This window comes from Leptonychotes weddellii, chromosome 14 (genome assembly GCF_054177405.1).
Source record: "Leptonychotes weddellii isolate Sample4059 chromosome 14, ASM5417740v2, whole genome shotgun sequence".
Taxonomy (NCBI): Eukaryota; Metazoa; Chordata; class Mammalia; order Carnivora; family Phocidae; genus Leptonychotes; species Leptonychotes weddellii.
In genome coordinates this window covers 14,621,220-14,640,204 of record NC_138382.1, presented here as the reverse complement: position 1 = coordinate 14,640,204, position 18,985 = coordinate 14,621,220, and the positions used below count along the sequence as shown (strand labels likewise).

Below are 18,985 nucleotides of genomic sequence, written 5' to 3'. Positions count from 1 at the left end.
AAAATAAAAAGAACATTAAGGATTTATGTAAATCAAGTATAATCTTAGAAATATAGAAACTAACTTAAATGTTTTTCAAGTTTACATAATTTGGGATAACCTTTGATAAATAAAAGCTAGTTTAATTTACTTGGTTTAGTAAAAGCAGGCGTATCCTTAAAATTTGTCAAGAAAAGTATAAGATGACGGTTAGCTGTTTGATGTTTAATCAAGCATAATTTTTAAAAGCAAGTAATTTAAATAAATATAAATAAGATAAAGGCTTATACTAAGCTAAACTAAATAACAGATATTCACTGATATCTAAATCATTTCCAAATAAGATAAACATTAAATGTTAAGCATCAGCTTGTCTACTTCTGGCTTTTCAGCTTTTTACAGAGAGACAAAAGATGTGTGGACATATGAAGAAGCATGTTTTATGCCACAATAAAAATTTTACTATGAGGAGGAAGCACAGAGATTAGAGAAGGTTATGCAGGTGTTCACTACTCTGCTAGCCTAGGGACTGGCCGACAGGTGGGAGAACAGAATAATACGTTGGAGGCCTCATTATGTCATTTTGCAAAGCTAGGAGAGCCCAGGTCGCTATGAATTAAGATCTTGGTGCTTAAGACAAAGCCTGATTAGGATGCTAGAGTTGAAATCTCTAAGAAAGTAATGAAAATAAGATGAGGATATTATGGTGATTGATGAAACATCCCATGCCATCCAACCCCCAAGGCAAAGGAAAATTTTAAACACTGCAAAATGCCTAGGAGAAAATTCACATTTTTTTTTCTGTCTGTCCCCTGAAGTTGTAAATCTTATCATGTCTTTGAAATGTAAACACCCCAGGAGATAACCAAAACTTTGCTCACAAAGCCTGAAGAAAAAATATACCTTTGTGAACAAAGAAAATAATTACTGTTTCTCTACCTGAGCTTGCCGGAATTCAGAAACTCTTATTAAATATTCTTATTTTTCATGACAATCGATGTGCTTGCATAAATTCAGTAAGAATCTGTTCTCCTCGCAACAGGACACAATTGGACAAGTCCTTGGCTTGGCTTCCTAGCCAAGAGGCTTCTGAAATTCCAAACTGAGACACCTTGTGAAAATTTCCAGCAAAGCAAGACTGAAGAGACCTATATGGTCAATCACTGTTCTGGCTGCATTTATGTAAATAATCAGGCAAATTTATTAAAACTAGACTTAATTTACAAGCAAGCCAGTCTTAACCGTGGTTACCTTTGATGGAAATGGAGATGCTTATAGAAAGAAAAATTAAATTTTAGTAATACAACTTTGTGGACATCAGATTCTAGTGCCGTTCATTGTTTTTGAGGTTTGGTTTTCTACCTGTAAACTGGGCTGCATCCTGAATTCTTCTAGTTTCCCCCAGTATTAGGCTAGAACTCTCCGAACTAACATTCCTAATTTTCTCCCACTCTTTCGACTTGGAATCAATAGGAAGGAAACCCAAACTGCCCTTTCCCCAAAGCCATGCCAGCTAAAGCTGGACAACTTAGCATAAACTTCAGAGAAATCACCACAACAGCTCATGTGTGGACAATCCTCATGCCCGTTGCTATGCAGTGACTCGGAAAGATCACTAGAGACATTCACTCTGCAAACCAGGACAATCTGTCAGCTTGCCCACCACCTGCCCTCTCTCCATCTGAAGATGCCTAGAACCTGACATCCACAAATCTTCTCAGCTGGCTGCTCTCCAAACTCAGACACTAAATTTATAATTTGCTCCAACTATTAACTTTTGTTTTTCTTTCATTTCCATAGAAATGCCTCTCCTTAAATTATCTAACTGCTCACATCATATGGAGACATCGTATAGTAAAAAGTCACCTGCAACATCGCCTCTTGAAATAAAACATCCCTGTATTCATCCTGTCCTAAGTAATCCTGAGGATATATGATTGCTAATACACCATGTTGTGCCTGTGTAAATAACGTTCAAGAAAGTAGAACCCATTTGATTTTTTTTTTGAGATTCTATTTAGGACTAGAAATCATGCTATTTATTAATAGAACAATTATTTCCTTACTGTAATAGATTGTGTTTGGCTATTTAAAAAATATGTTTGAATATTATTTCTGCTTCCTTATTGATGAATACATCTATAATGATACTAAATTCAATAAAGTTAAGAAAACTATATCCTCAGAGAACCCATTTGATTTATTTAGTTGGTTAAATCTTGGCTCCAGGGAATCTCTGCTCTGGAGAACTTTTTAGTTCTTGGCCATTGTTCTCCTTCTAGTCAGCATATGAACCTCTGTAGTGTGTTGGATACTCCCAAGGGCTTTAAATGCCTGCTGGCAGCCACTCACATGCCAAATGGTATCCATCAGGATCAGACAACTGGATGAAATCAACGAAATCAACAATAACCACATCAATAATGACGATGACTACATAGCCCCTCCGGCCTGATGACTCAACAGGAGAAACAGCAAATACGTGATTCTTCAGCCTGCCTGCATCAATCGTGGTGACCAAGAATAATGGTTGGTCTAGCCTGCTGAGAGAATGACCAAAAAGAGGGAATTGGGAAAATCAAAAGCAAATGAAGACCAACTTTGAAAATTCCCTGAGCAGGCAAAACCAGTTTAGTCATATAAGCAAAATTTAACTTTGCTCATTTTTCAAGGCTAACTTAACTTGGGTCATGTCTTGCTTGTATCTCGAAACTGTAAGCGAAACTTGAATTGTTTCCCAAGGTTGGTATGGGGTAACCACTGACCAATTCCATATCATTTAAGAAAATTCTAGGGGTACCTGGCTGGCTCAGTGGACCATGCAACTCTTGATCTTGAGGTCGTGAGTTCAAGCCCCAAGTTGGGTATAGAGATTACTTAATAAAAAAAATTTTTTTAAAGAAAATTCTAATATTATAACCAATCACTGTGAAGAATAAACAGTCACTGCCTTCTCACTATATAAACCACTTTATAGCAATATACCCCTGAGCTTCATTCTATGTTTTGGTTTGAGTATGCTCAGTTGCAAATGGTCTTTTGGTATATACACAATAAAATCTTACTAATTATTACTTTGGTGATTCATTGATTTTACTGTTACTTTTGACAAATTTTAGGACACCCAACTCATACTGGAGAACTGTTTAGTGTGAGAACCCCCAGCACCCCCACACCTCGAAATTGGTGACTGAGATCCTTAGCATGCAACAATGATTGATTAAACAACAACAACACTCTAGGAGTCCTTAGAACATGGAAAGGAAACCTAGGGAAAAGATACTGGACTCTGAGCTAAATTGGCAGGTTAAGTTCTCCGTGTCATTGTAATGTGGGTATTAAATAAAATATTGCCTTCCTTGGGGTCACAGGCAGGTAAGATAAAGATTTGAGGACTTCCCTTATATTTAGTAACAAAGTATATTTCTGATCAAAAACAAGGACATGGGAGAGGTAACTCTTAGTGAATGAATGAATTACCTTCCTGAAAATTATTGTATATACTGAAAATACATAAAATGAGAATAGTGAAAACATCTTTAATTCAAAGAAACATCCCTTGGTGAGAAGTCCAGGCTCTTCCCTGTCCTCTCACCCCACTGATCTTTATTTAAGTCCAAGTGCTCAGTAGGCTTACAGTGAGATTTCATAAGTCTGGTAACTCAGAGATTTGCAGTATATTAAACACTCCTGAACACTGACTTGCCACTGTTATGCATTATTCTCTCAGACATTAACTCACTCCCATTGTTTTTTAAATGCTCATTATATCATTGTTTGTTGAAATTATTTAACCCTTCTAAAGTGTGGGATTTTCAAGCTCTTCCTAAATGTTATCTTTCCCATTCCTATTTCCACTTTGTTTCACTTATTTTTAAATTTTTAACTATATTTTTATATATGGAAATAACAAACTACAAACATGCAAAAACGCAGGCCCAGCTGCGCTGGCTGTAACATACTCCGCCATGAGCAAAATTTGGAATAAGAAACTTCTATATTTGTGAGCTATAAGCAGGCACTGTATTTCCTCTTTTTTTGAAGTCAATTTTTTGCAACATACCTACATTTGAATATGTCTAATATAGAGAATTAAAACATCTTTAGTATGAGTGTATTGCAAATAGATTGAAACCAAGACATGGGGGAGGTAGAATCAGGAAGATTGGCAAGGTTGCAACAATGGGCCAAAAGTATAGTAGAAGAGATCAGTTTAGATAGTTGGTTAAATGATTGTATTTTTACGACAAGCAACAGATACCCATAAGACTTTCTTGAGCTGGCAAAAACAAAAACAAAAACAAAAACCTGGGGAAGTAGAGCTTAGTATATAAAAAGAGATCATATTCCATTCCATAGAACAGAAAGTCGAAGGTGATGGTGATGTAGAAACATATGGGTTAAAAAAAAAAAGAAACATATGGGTTTATTTTCCTTTCATATAAAAGGAACTTAAAGGTAGGCTCTCCAGGGCTCTCCAAAGGACCCAAGTTCCACCTCTTTTTCTAATCTACCATATTTGGCACTGGTACCTACCCTAAATGTTACCTCATGTTCCAATATGACTGCCAGAACTCCAGTTATCACAACTACATTCCAGGCAGCTGACAGAAAGAAAAGGGTAAGAGCAAAAGGACATGAGCCTTTGAAGACATTTCCCAGAAATCTTCAACTTACGTTTCATTGGCCTAGGTAAAGAAATATTGTGGTTGTTCTTATTGTTTTCCCCAGCTGGGTACACTACCCAGGAAGAAGGGGGAAAATGAATATTGGGTGCACACTTAGCTATCTCTGCTCAGTTAGAAATGGTAAATGACAGAGTACACTTACTATGATAGACTCACAGAATTGATTTTTACGGGTGGAAACACAAATGTTACTGACTTACCAGATAAAATTTCAGTAAGGTATTATCCATTCTCTGAATGACCTATAAATATGTTTTGATTTGCAGGCAATTGGAAAAGTACATTCCAAGAAGACTTGCAAAACTAATTACTGCCAATAAGCCAAGAAAATTGTTTGAACGTATTTTTAGATCTTTAACTTAGAGTTGCTTACTAAGAATTTATTAAAATAGTTAAAAATAATCAGAGAATAACATTTTGTTTCTTTACTGCTTTACAAACGAAGAGAAGACTTTTAAAAAGCATAATCAAACCTATAGATACAGAGAACTGATGGTTGCCGGAGGGGAGGGGATGGGGAATGGGCAAAATAGGTGAAAGGGAGTGAAACATACAGGCTTCCAGTGATGGAATGAATAAGTGGTGGGGATGAAAGACACAGCATGAGGAAGAACATCAGTGGTATTGTAACAGTGTTACATGGTGACAGATGGTATCTATACCTGTGGTGAGCATAGCATAACAGAGAGAGAAGTTGCATCACTATGTTGTACTCCTGGAAATAAGGTAACATTGTGTCTTAACTATACTCAAATTTAAAAAGAAGAAGAGCTTTGTTTGTTTTTAATCTATGAGTTCTTGGTTGCACAACTGTCACGCAACAAAAATCAATGTTGATGGGGTATTTGCCCAAGGTCCGAGGCCATCCTCCTACATGAGATGAAATTCAAATAACGTCCCTAATTAAAGCAGCACAAAAAATGAACACACATACACACTGGAACTTACGCATTCACATGAGTGTCATCGTTCAAAATAAACCTAGAAAGGTGGACGTTTCCTTCTAGTCACACATACATATTATTTTAAGGGTTTTTGCCACTCTTTTCTTCCAGGGTGGTTGAGGTAGAGAGAGAAGGCAGGGCAGGCCACCGTCTCAGTGGTTGCTATGAGCTTCATGAAAATTTTTGCTCCAAGACCATTATCTAACGTGATCAATGATATATCCATTAGAACTAGCTCCAAATGAGTTTTCATTGTTTCTAGTAAAGATATGCCACCATTGAGGACACTGACATGGACAAATTAAGGCAAATCAATTCACCCTATCAGTCTTTGTTTCTTCATCTGAAAAATGATGAAGAGGGATTAGACAGATGATCTCTAGGTCCCCTTTCAGAATGACATTCTGAGACTCTGTAATCTCCTGTGCTAACCCAATTCCTCAGACCCTACACCTAGAAAATGTAGAATTCATTATTTTAAAATCTTAACTCCTTTGATTTCAATAAAAAATATAGATTACCAAAATCCCACATTCATATCATATCAACACATATGCATACACATATACAACATCCTATGTATGTGTATATGTGTGTGTAAAATAAGTGATTATACATTTCTATTAAAAATATATAGGAAATAGGAAAGATCTACTAGTCAAAGCATAAGTTAACTTGATCAATTTATGTTACTTCCTTGCTACCTTCTCTAAAATCAAGACCTCTAAGAGGTAAGGAAGTAGGAAAGGAAATTAACGTGTATTAAAAAGCCTCCTAAGAGTCAGACAATGGCTAACAACTGTTGTTTGTAAATCACCATGGTCTACAAGGTGTCCTGGAGTCATAAAGTCTACTAATTACGTCCCAAACAAAACAAAAATTTTTGAAGCAACTTTTAAACACCATCTAGCTTTTACCAACCCACTACTCACTCTGTTCCACTTAATTTTCCCTTTAGCTTACTCTGAGTTTCAACACCTCAATAGGCACACCTAATTCCCAGAGTTTGGTGGGTATCAAGTATCAGGAAACACAGCTTTCAGGCGCCTGGGTGGCTCAGTTGGTTAAGCAACTGCCTTCGGCTCAGGTCATGATGCTGGAGTCCCGGGATCGAGTCCCGCATCAGGCTCCCTGCTCAGCGAGGAGCCTGCTTCTCCCTCTAACCCTCCCCCCTCTCATGTACTTTCTCGCTCTCTCAAGTGAATAAATAAATCTTTAAAAACAAACAAACAAACAAGGAAACACAGCTTTCACTGTACTATGGGACTCCCTACCATGCCTTATCTGAAGAGACATAAGTGTATACAAATACATATGTTCTTTATAAATTCTAAGCTTTTGTGTTCCAAATATTTCTTTGCCTATTTCCACTGAATTACAAACTTTATAAGCACAGGTATGTCAGCTAACCAAGTCTGTAGTACAGAGCGCTCCCCTGTTACTCCAGCTCAAAGCAGTATATTTTGAACATAAAAATCTTTGATACTTGAGATAAGTATTAAATTTATATGAGAGGTTTCAATTTTAAACCAAATCAGTGTTTCATTTCTCGCTTGCTGGATTTTTCTGTTTACCGATGAAAGGAATGCTGTGTGCATTGAACCATTCAATCCATTTTGGTTGGATGTATGATAGTTTCCTTTCTAACGAAAGTGCCTGGAAATCCCAGGGCAGCCCATGCTGCTTTTTCTTTAATGTAAATTACCGCTGTGGACTGCTACTTACAAAGTTCAGTCAATAGATAAATTTCCTACGTCCCCTCCAGTCTTTCTGAGGGTAATTTCTCCAATCTAGCAAAACCAGCTAGCTATAAGCGAGATTTCTATGTTTAAAACAAAACAAAACATACAAACAAGCTGATTTACATGGAAAACAATGGAACTCCGAGGGAATTATGGGCAGCCGAGCTGATGGCTCTGGGGGGAAACAGTTGTTGGTACAATGTTGCACACATCCAGTTTTTTCCTATCTCTGAATTCCTGCTTATGTTGGTAAAGGAGGAACAAAGAGGAAAAAAAGATGGAGAAATACTGCATTGCTATATAACTACAGATCAGAAGAAGGGAAAGATGTCAATGAGTCTAATAAGACATAAGTGAGCAAATATTTATCTGAGCCTTGAGGAAATGTGCAAAAAACAAGCACATGGAATCATCATAAATTCATATAATCCTGGTGAAAGCAAATACTAGCTGTCTGCAATACTAAGTGATCTGCTCGCTCTTTCCATGTCTCAGAAATTCTTAGGACAGCGGCATCCACAATACAACTGAGAATCTTTAGAAGTGTGCTTGGCTCATTGTTGACAATTATGATGCCCACTTCTGCTTTAGGAGATATTATGCTTGTTTTTCTTATATACTTGCACTTCGCAGAAATCTCTTTTCAATGACAATATCTTAACAAAGTTAATGAAAGCAAAGCAAAAAGAACTGATTAAAATTCAAAAGAGACATTTTGTGAGCAATTCTTGTTTGCAAATGACAGTCTACAACAGTTCTTTAAGTCAAAATGTAATTTCCCCTCCCCCAATAAAAGGGTTAAAAAAAAGGGGGGGGCACCTTTTGAACACCCCCTAGCTAGCACCTACATGCTGTCCCTCTGTTCCCGTTAACTTTCCTTCCTAATGCATAGCATTTATCTGAAGAACTCAACTGAGGGCAACACATACCCATTTTTGGCTCTGAAGAAATGTGTGTATCTACCCCCCTCCCCAAATTTAGGATTAACACAAACCACAGAAAAAGTGAAGTGAGATAGGACTTGAGAGGGAAAGATACCGAGACAAATGGTGGGATGGGGTGAATTGTGTCTCCCCTCACCCTCAAAATCATGTATTGAAACCTTAACCCTGAATGTGACTGTATTTGATATAGGGCCTTGAAGGAGGTAATTAAGGTTAAATGAGGTCATAAGGGTGAGGCCCTAATCCAAGAAGACCCCTGTCCTTCTAAGAAGAAAGATGCCAGTGATGTGGTGACACAAAGGAGACAATGTGAACACAGAAAAAAGATGGCCATCCGCAAGCCAAGGAAAGAGCCCTGAGGAGAAACCACCCCTGCCAGCACATTGATCTTGGACTCTCCAGCCTCAGAATCGTGAGAAAATAGATTTTCTGTTGTTTAAGCCAGTGGGGTATTTTGTTATTGCAGCCCTAGCAGACTAATACAGATGAGGAAGAAAAAAAAAATGAACAAGTACAAAGAGAGGGGGGAAAATAAAGTGCATTTTTTTAAAATGACTGAATATGTTACAGTAAATAGGAATGGATATAAATCGAAGATAGATTTTGGACCGTGCTCTGAAAAATTGGGCTTCTCATAGAAGATTGATCAGAAAGCCTGAGGACCAGAAGGTTTTCCTTTTTCCCACACCTGTAATGGAAAGAAGCTAATAACTTCTTACCCCTAAACACACTCTGAGTTGCAAGGACCGAATGTTCCAGTGCAGACAATTCTCCTTTCACTCTCTTCCCTCTGTTGAAACTCTTGCTGCAGTTCGGGAAGTTTTGGCAGCTTGGCTCGTAGAAATGGCCTGAAGCTTGTCAATTCATTTCTTTAAATCACTGAACACCTCTTGGGAGGTAATAGAACCTGACAAATTGATGGACTCTAATAAAGCCCAGCTCTAGGAATAAAACTGATTTAATTATCGGTCAAGTGTGTATGGTTAAGATGAGGTATGTTCAAACTATCCTATAGGATTTCAGGAGCATGTCAGAAGTCATTTTCTCAGAGAAACAGTGTTACCAATTTGGGTTTAATACTTAGTGTGATTGTAATATTCTTGTTTATAACTCTATATCCACTTTCTATGCTATGGGGCCATGTCCTATTTATCTTTCTCCTGTCCTCCCAAGGTCCCAGTACATCACTTATTAACAGCAGCTTTACCCACTTTTTACTCAAACTTTACTCAATTAAAGTTGGTGAAATGAGACAGTCTATCAATCAATCAATCACATTTAATGAGAACATCTTTGTGACAATGCATACACCTGAGCCTTCCTTTCCTTCCTGCCAAAGGTGAGCTCCTCGGTGGTTCTGGGATGATCTGTTTAGCAAGCACACTGATCAAGGGGGCAGTCGCATGTGACTCATGCTTACGGGTTAGCATAGACCCATTAGCCCATCAGTTAACGGTGATATGATTTCTTCCTGCCATTCATTTATAGTAGCTTATTTAAGTTTTCCTTTTTATTTTTTTACTTTTAATGTGCAGATGCAGATTCCCGTTTGAGATGTTTTAGTATCTAATTATTTATAAACTTCTGATGTGCGGATCCTGGAGCCAAGGCGGCTATAGGTAGATGAGGATGCATCACACAACCCTAGGTGATGCCACTTGCAAAATTTTCCACCTGACATTTATGTAAACAAGCAGCTTTTTAAAATGTTAGTCACTATTTCATGTTTTATCTAATCAATTTTTGGGACTGGTTTATATTTGGGACATACAGTAGTATTCAATAATTAAAAATAGGATTCACTTGATTCCTCTGGAATTAATTAGCCTGTTTGTCAAATTACTTTTTTATTTCCGACAATTAACATAAATCTCTTAGATTTTTTTTGGATTACATGCGTGTACTTTTGATAGTAAATGTGTATTTACTAAATGTGTATTAAAATAACTTTTATGTGGGCGCCTGGGTGGCTCAGTTGGTTAAGCGACTGCCTTCGGCTCAGGTCATGATCCTGGAGTCCCTGGATCGAGTCCCACATCGGGCTCCCTGCTTGGCAGGGAGTCTGCTTCTCCCTCTGACCCTCTCATGCTCTATCTCATTCTCTGTCTCAAATAAATAAATAAAATCTTTAAAAAAAATAATAATAACTTTTATGCTACCCTGCAATCCAATAATTGCACTAGTGGATATTTACCCCAAAATACAAAAACACTAATTCAAAGGGATACATGCACCCCTATGTTTATTGCAGCATTATTTACAATAGCCAAATTATGGAAGCAGACCATGTCCATTGATAGATAGATGGATAAAGAAGATGTGAGATAGATATAGATGATATAGATATAGATGCAGATATGATGGAATATTATTCAGCCATTAAAGGGAATGAAATCTTGCCATGTGCAATGACATGGATGGATCTAGAGAGCATAATGCTAAGTGAAATAGGGAAAGACAAATACTGTATGATTTCACTCATATGTGGAATTTAAGAAACAAAACAAACAAGCAAAGGAGAAAAAGAGAGTAAGAGAGACAAATCAAGAAACAGACTCTTAACTATAGAGAACAAACAGACGGTTACCAGAGAGGTGATCGGTAGGGGTGTGGGAGAAATAGGTGGTGGGGATTAAAGAGTATACTTATCATGACGAGCACTAAGCAATGTATAGAACTGTTGAATCACTATATTGTACACCTGAAACTAACACTGTATGTTAACTATACTGGAAATAAAATTAAAAACTTAATAAAAAAATAACTTTTCTGGTTTTTTTATGTTACATTCATATATTTTATAATGAATAAATTATTGAAAAATTGAAAAAAGGTCAAATAGTACAGAAAGTAAAAATTTTCTGAAATGCTACCATTTAAATTCCCAATCCCAGACACACTGCCCAATCTCCTACTAATGCGATCAACAATCTGTATGTATTTTCCATACATTTCTCCCTGCTCATAAAATCATTAAATAACATGATGGTAATGAGGAGTGGCATTTTTGTTGTTTCATGAAAATAGGGTCATATTATATATACTTCTCTCCCCTTATCTTTCATATTTGATGATACACCCTGAAAATCCCTTCAAATTCACTACTAAAAATCTCATTCCTTTCAGTGGCTATATAATATTCCTTGGTATGGATCAGCAAATTTTATTTCTTCTTCTACTGATGGATTTCATTTTTTTCCAGTTTTCTTGAGCACTGCAAACAATGCAACACTAAATAATATGCACACATAACCTTACATATATTGGTGTTTTTATTCCCAAGATTGGTATGTGTTTTTAATTTCAGTAGATATTGTTATGAATCTAATTCTCAAGCATATGAGGATCTATATCTAGGGTCTCGGTTAATGATTTATTTTTCCATAGCTATGTCATTACCACAAGGTTTTAATTCCATGAATTTATATGTTTGTATATTTACTTTTTAATCAAATATTCAGAAATTTAATGAGGCAAGTATTACCTTACCATTCTTTTTCATAGTTTTGTTGGCTAGTCTAACATTTTCAATCTCCCAAATAATTTTTAACATGCTGTTATCTAATTTCAACAACTACAAATCCACAGGTATCCTAATTAAATTTCACCTAACCCATTTATTTTACAAAAATATTTGAGTTATTAAGCCATCTCATGCAAGAACATAGAATTTTTTCCAAGTGACCAGATCTTGTCTATGTCCTTCAGTAAGATTTTATAGCTTTCTTCATTTAGACCTCATACTTTTCTTGCGGTTTTTATCTAAGTATTATATAGTTTTCAACATTTCTTATATTTAGAAATAGCATCTGTTTTCTATAAAGCTAGGTCATCATTATAAACTTCCAAGAATTTTCAATTTCCTGCATAAGTAAAATTTCCCCCAAAAGCTGGGTTGCCAACTATTATGGTTATCAATTACTGTGGTGCAAATTATCTCAAAATATAGTAGCTGATGAATCACAGACCTGTACTCCTGAAACAAGTAATACATTATATGTTAATTAAAAATATATAGTAGCTTTAAACAAGTACCATTCTATCTTATCTCATGATTTTGTGGGTCAGAAATTCTGGAGGGACTCAGTTGGCCAATTCTCCTGTTCTAGTGGTGTCCACTAACATCCTACAGTGACTCACCTGAAAACCGGGCTAATGTGAAGGGTCTATGAAGGTTTCACCCACAAACTTCTTATTTTGACAAGGATGGCCATCAGGTGGGTCTCAGCTGGGCTTTCACCCTCTCTCTGTATTTGCAGACCCTCTCCACATGGTCTATCCAGATGGAGAGTTGAACTTCTTATATGATCGTCTGGGTCTGCAAGAGACAAGGATGGAAGATTCCAGTCCTCTGAGAGTAGGCTTCAAACTAGCATCTGTTCACATCTGTGACATTCTACTGGCCAAAGAGTTGTGGACCAGTACAGGTTCAAGGAAAAGGTAAACAAGCCCTATTTCTCAGTGAAAAAGATGTCAAAGAAGTTCTGACCATCTTTAATCCACCACACCAACCCTTTATTTATCCAAATAAACAAAAAGCAAAAGCAGAAACTTACCTCCCATTTATTATCATTATCATTTCCTACAGAAAATATATTTTAACATGTATACATAAAAGAAAAAAAAGTAGTAGGCTCAGAGAAAAAAATCAGTATTTTAAATTGGAGAAGTTAGATTTAGGGAAAACAGACTATTGTCCTTACTATTTATATTTTTCACAGTTTGGTGAAATCTGTCCAGTTTGGGGAATGACTCAGAGATCTAGAATCATCAGTCCTGCTTCAAGAGTATTCTGGTGAGGTGAGGAAGAGATGCTTAGATTTCAGGTTCCAAATCTCCTAGTCCCAAATTTCTTCTGCCACCTCAAACCTGATGAACATTTTTCTAACCCATATATAAATAAAACCAAAATAAGGTTGCCATATTTCAGTCTCCTTCCCAGGTAAGTACCTTTGTGGTTTTTGTGATAATCTGATTCTGACCTGACTGCCAATACCAAGTGCTAGCTCAATGCAAAATAAGAATTCAACACAGGACAAAACCCTATTTCTAGATCCATCTTAATAGTTGTGTCTAGAGGAAGACATTTGTAGAGTCTACCACTGCTGTCTCCCATTCTTATCTACTGAACACAGCTACAGAGCCTGGAGCAAGGATGCTGATTCCTGATACAACAAACACAAATTATACAGAAATAAAACTCAAATAATGACTGGAGTGTCCCTAGGGTAAGTAAGATCATGGTGGCTGTGATTACATGAACATATGCCAAAAATCATTAAAAAATGGATTCACCGCCCTATCACTAACCCATAGTACAGGGAAATAAATATATCTAAAAATAATTCTAGGGACAGTTATGGTTTTAGTAAGGAACATATGGATAACAGCCTCAGTAGCTCTGTTGGCCACAAGTAGAATAAAACCCATTTTAAATAAGCTTATATAGTAAAAAGATTTTATTGGCTGATCTAATTGATAATTTGAGAAATAGTTTGGTGTATTAGGGCACTTTGGGCTACATGTAATGAAAATCCCAACCCAACTGACCCAACACCACCACCAAAAAACCCATTATCACTTTACATAACCAGAATATCAAGATAGGGTATCTCTAGGCAAGGTTAATTCAGTAGGTCCATTCCATCATCAAAAACAGTAGCTCTTATGGTTTGCCTCCCTCTCCGTTTTCATCTTATTTTATTTTTCCTTCCCTTCCTCTATGTTTATCTGTTTTGTTTCTTAAATTCCACATATGAGTAAAATTGTATGGTATTTGTCTTTCTTTGAATGATTTATTTCACTTAGCTTAATACTCTCTAGTTCCATCCACATTGCAAATGGCAAGATTTCATTCTTTTTGATGGCTGAGTAATACCGCATTGTATATGGGTGATGGGCATTAAGGAGGGCATTTGATGTAATGAGCACTGGGTGTTATATGCAACTGATGAATCACTAAATTCTACCCCTGAAACTAATAATACAGTATATGTTAACTAAATTGAATTTAAATTAAAAAATTTAAAAAATAAAAAATAAACATACTTCTCTAAAAAGAAAAGTTGTTCTTTTTGTCTTTCCATCATGTATGTCATCCTCATCATCAGCATTCTTCTCTGCTAACTCCTTTTGCAGTCCCAAAATAGCAACCGCAATATCCAGCAGTTACATGGAGATATTGGAAGATAGTTGATGGAGGGGATTTGTGACTACCTTGTGTCTCTGGGAGAATGAAGAAACCTTTACCAGAACTCCCCAGCAAATAACCCCTCCTCTTCCATGGAAACACTGGGTAACATGCCCAACATATATCAATAATTTGGCAAGGGGAAGAGGATACCAAGACAGGCATTGAATATTTGGGGTTTGTTCCTGAGCTGCAGTTTGGTTTATTTTCCTAGAGGAGTGGATGCCTAATTAAACTGAATTAGTTTAGCAAGAAAGAAGGGCTAAGGTGGTGTTTAAGGGGCCATCAAAGATAGTTTCTTTCTTTCTTCTCTGCTTTTCAAGGTGTAGGCTTATTTTCTATAAAGTTTTCCTTGCATTCTCAAGATAGTGACATACCTCTTTGGGCTATAAGCTTCTTCATTCATGTCCAATGATAAGAAAGAATATTTCTCCCTATAGCTCTTTTGAAAGCATTTATTTATTCGACAAATATGTATTAAGCACCTACTACATCCCAGATACTGTTCTAGTGTCTGAAAAAACAGCAGAGAACAAAGAAAAGAAGTCCCTTCCTTCAAGGAGCTTACATTCTTATAAGGAAAAACAGAAAATTAAAAATAAACATAGCAAGTAGTGGTAATTGCTATGGAGAAGAATAAGGCAGGAAAAGAAGGAAGAAAGTAAAGTTTGGGTAAAAGTTCAGCTTGCTATTTCAAAGAAGAGAGTCAAGGAAGGCCTTTCTGATGTGATATTTGACAACAGAACTGAAAGAAGACTACCAAATGATTGATAGATAGATGAAGAGAGAGAGAGAGAGAGAATGGGAGGGAGGGAGATGAATGGACAAAGAGAGAGAAAGTGGGAGGGATAGATGATAAATAGATAAAAAGATCAAACAATTGATCTGGAACAGCAAGTGGAAAGGGTCTGAGGCAAGAGCATTCTTGCTGTGTTCAAGGAACAGCAAAGACGGCATATAATACATGAAGAGTGTTCAAGAGGAAGGAGGATAGGAAATGAGGTCAGAAAATTGTTGAGGAGTAGGGGGAAGATCATATTGGTCCTTAAAGTCCATTTTCACATTTTGGCTCTATGAGTGAAACAAGAAGCCTTTTGAAGGTTTTAAGTAGAAGGATGAAATGTCTGACTACTGTAATAAAAGGGTCATTCTAATTTCCATGTGGGGAATAGACCATAGGAAGTGGAGTGGAAGCAAGGAGACCAGGTAAGAGACTTTATATATGAGAGATAGTGGCGGTTTGGACCAGCACAGTCAAGTAGGGATGATGAGAAGCAGTCAGATTCTGCATATATATTGGTAGTAGGGTTGGCAGCATTTGATAACAGATTGAATGCTGGGTGTAAAAGAAAAAGAATAGATGAGAATGACACCAAAGTTTTTGGCCTAAACACTTGAAAGAATGGAGTTTCTGTCTTCAGAGATGAGGGTAAGTACACAGTGAGCAGGTTTACAGTAAATAAGCTCATGGATATGCAATCCAGTAGTTGGCTTTATAAATGTTTGAGATGTTTATAGATATCCAAGTGAGGATGTCATGTGTAGAGCTCAAGAAAGATATCTGGGGTTGAAACAAATTTGAGAATCCTCAACAAGTAGATACCATTTAAAGCCATGAAAGTGGATGAGATCACCCAGCAGAATGGTGTGGATGGGAGAGAGAAGTCTAGGAACTAAACTCAGGGACACTCCAACAGAGGTCAGGCGCATGAGAAGAAATGAGCAAAGGAGCTGAAAAAGAATATCCAGCGAGGGAGGAGGAGAACCCAAAATGAGTGGTTTCCTAAAAGAAAAAATGAAGTTCTTTAAGGAATAAGAAGGGATAAATTGGGTCAAACAGGATAATTGGGAATTGACCATTGAGTTTGGCAATGTGGAGTGGTTGAGAGAAAAGGATAACTAACACAGAGAGGAGATAAGCAAACAGAAACAACCCTTTTACGAGTTTTGGTGGAATGTAAAGCAGAGAAATGGGGAAGTCCATGGAATGAAATGTGGGTGAAGCAAGTTTGTTTCTAAGGTAGAAGATATTAACATCATGTTTCTATGCTGGTGTGAATGATTCTGGAGAGGGGAAATTTGACAACAAAAAGAGACAGAGGAGAATTACTGGAATGATATCCTCAAGTGGTGGGGGGAGGATGAGAGAAGAACTACGATTCAGTGCAGGAGCTGGTTTTCCAGATAGTTTATCCACAGCGATGAGAAGGAAAGCAGACTACACGGACACAGGAGGCAAGGTGGGGGAAGATGTGATAGAAGAGAAGAGAGAAATAAGGACAAGAAAATTCTGGCAATTTCAATAAAGAGGAAGTATGAAATAATTACCAAGGAGAGTGGAAGAGTTAATAGTCAGGGAAACTCGATGGAATTACCAAAGAGCTGAGGGTCAGTGAGGGGTTATGGTCATGATTTAAAACTAAATCAATCAGCAATTTGTGTTTTTCTTCAGCTATGTTCAGCTGTTTTAGTGCAGTCAGGAAGTAGACAAAATTAGGCTTCATCCACTTAGGGGTTCTGCAAGGCAAATGCAAGGGAAGGGAAGGAAAAGTGGTATATGAGAATGTATGTGAGGAAGTAATTTTAATGCTGTGTCATGAAATTTAAATGGGCATGGAGAAAAGTTATGATGTGTGCACAAGGTCAGTGGTAAGGGGCAATGGTGACCCAACATGTTAACTTTAGGTCTGACTTTAATCAGTGAATTTTGGAAATGAGTTTATAGGACGGATTAAGCCAGAATGATAACAAGAGTTATCATAGAATGGAATGATTGAACGAGATGATGGAAGGGGTATACTTATTGGTAATGACAAAGTCTGACATCAGAATGGAAGTGGTATCTCACATAGAGTCAAAGAGAAGGGATGAAGGAAGTGTGAGTCCAGGGAATTAGATGAATTATCCATGTAGTTCCTGGGTTTGCCAATAACTAAATAGGAATAAGTTGGAGGACATGAGAGTGAACCAACTGTCAATATGTTCATACCTTCAATGAATGAGAGGGAACCACTTTAAGAATGAGTCTTTCCATTGATGGGCATTAAGGAGGGCACTTGTGATGAACAGTGGGTGTTATATGTAAGTGATGAATCACTAAATTCTACATTTGAAACCAATTTTACCATATATGTTAACAACTAGAATTTAAAAACTTGAAATTTAAAAAATGAGTCTTGACCTGTGCCTTGAAGATGGCAGAGGAGTAGGAGACCTAGATTTCGTCTGGTCTCAGGAATTCAGCTGGATAGGGATCAAACCATTCTGAACACCTACAAACTCAACAGGAGATCGAAGAAAAGAATAGCAACAACTCTCTGAACAGAAAAGCGACCACTTTCTGGAAGGTAGGACGTGCGGAGAAGTGAATCCGAGGCGATAACTGGGAGGATAGACGGCGGGGGAGGGGCCTCCGTCGGCCGCTTCTGGCAAGTGATAGAGCTGCAGAGCACAAAATCGGAACTTTTAGAAGTCGGCTCCGCTGAGGGATGTCGCTCCAGTGGCTAAGCGAGGGGTGCAACCCTTGCGGGACAGTGTGGTCTCAGGACCCTTGGGGTCACAGAAAGACCGGGGGTGCCTGAGTGCGGCAGAGCTCCCAGGGATCGGAGCGGGGAAGCCGGCTGCAGAGACGGAGTCAAGGCGCGGGCTCTCAGCTCCCGGTTGCCATAAACCGTGATCCGCGGCACAGTCGGGCCCCTGCTCCTCCAGCATGGACCCAACAAGTGGCAGATCCGGGGAGACTCACCTTCCTCTCCCGGAGGAGCCGCGCGGGACTGCACCACAGGGATCTGCTGGGTTTGGAGACTCCACCCGGGGTCGGGTGCCAGAAATAGAAACGCGCGGTCACAGGCCGGGTGAGCACGGAGTGCGGCCGGAGACTGGGGAGACAGGAGTGACTGACGGCTTTTCTCTTGGGGTTCACTGGGGAGCGGGGCCCCAAGTTCTCAGCTCCTCCGGGGCGGAGATTGGGAGGCCACCATCTTCACTCTCCGTCTCCAAAGCTGTGCGGAAAGCTTGCAGGGAACAAAAGCCCCGGAGAGCAAATCCGAGCAGATTACTTAGCCCAGACCGGGCAAGGGCGGGGCAATTCCGCCTGCGGCAGAGACATTTGGAAACCACGGCAACAGGCCCCTCCCCCAGAAGATCAGGGAGAACAGCCAGCCAAGACCAACTTTACCGATCAATGAGAACGGCAGAACTCCAGTGCTAGGGGAATACTGCACATAGAATCCATGCCTTTTTTACCATGATTCTTTACTCTTTCAAAGTTAATTTTTTTTTTTAATTTTCCTTTTTCCATTTTTCAACCAACATCTTATCAATCCCTTTTTTAAAAAACATTTTTATTTTTCATTTTTAGAGTCATATTCTATCCCTTCATAGTAGTTACCCTTATTTTTGGCATATATATATAAGTTGTTCTCTCTTTAAAATTTTGAGATACAGTTTCTTCTAACAGATCAAAATATACCCTAAATCTCTAGTGTATGGCTTTGTT

The 18,985-nt window shown here is 38.0% G+C and overlaps 1 long non-coding RNA gene across 1 annotated transcript in view; it reads right to left on the bottom strand.

The window, feature by feature from the left end:
- LOC145716925 (uncharacterized) overlaps positions 1-18,985 on the bottom strand; it is a 178,067-nt gene that overhangs the window by 133,411 nt on the left and 25,671 nt on the right. The window contains exon 2 of the long non-coding RNA XR_014139865.1: positions 12,438-12,615. This is a non-coding gene — a long non-coding RNA (uncharacterized LOC145716925). The remainder of the gene's footprint in view (positions 1-12,437; positions 12,616-18,985) is intronic.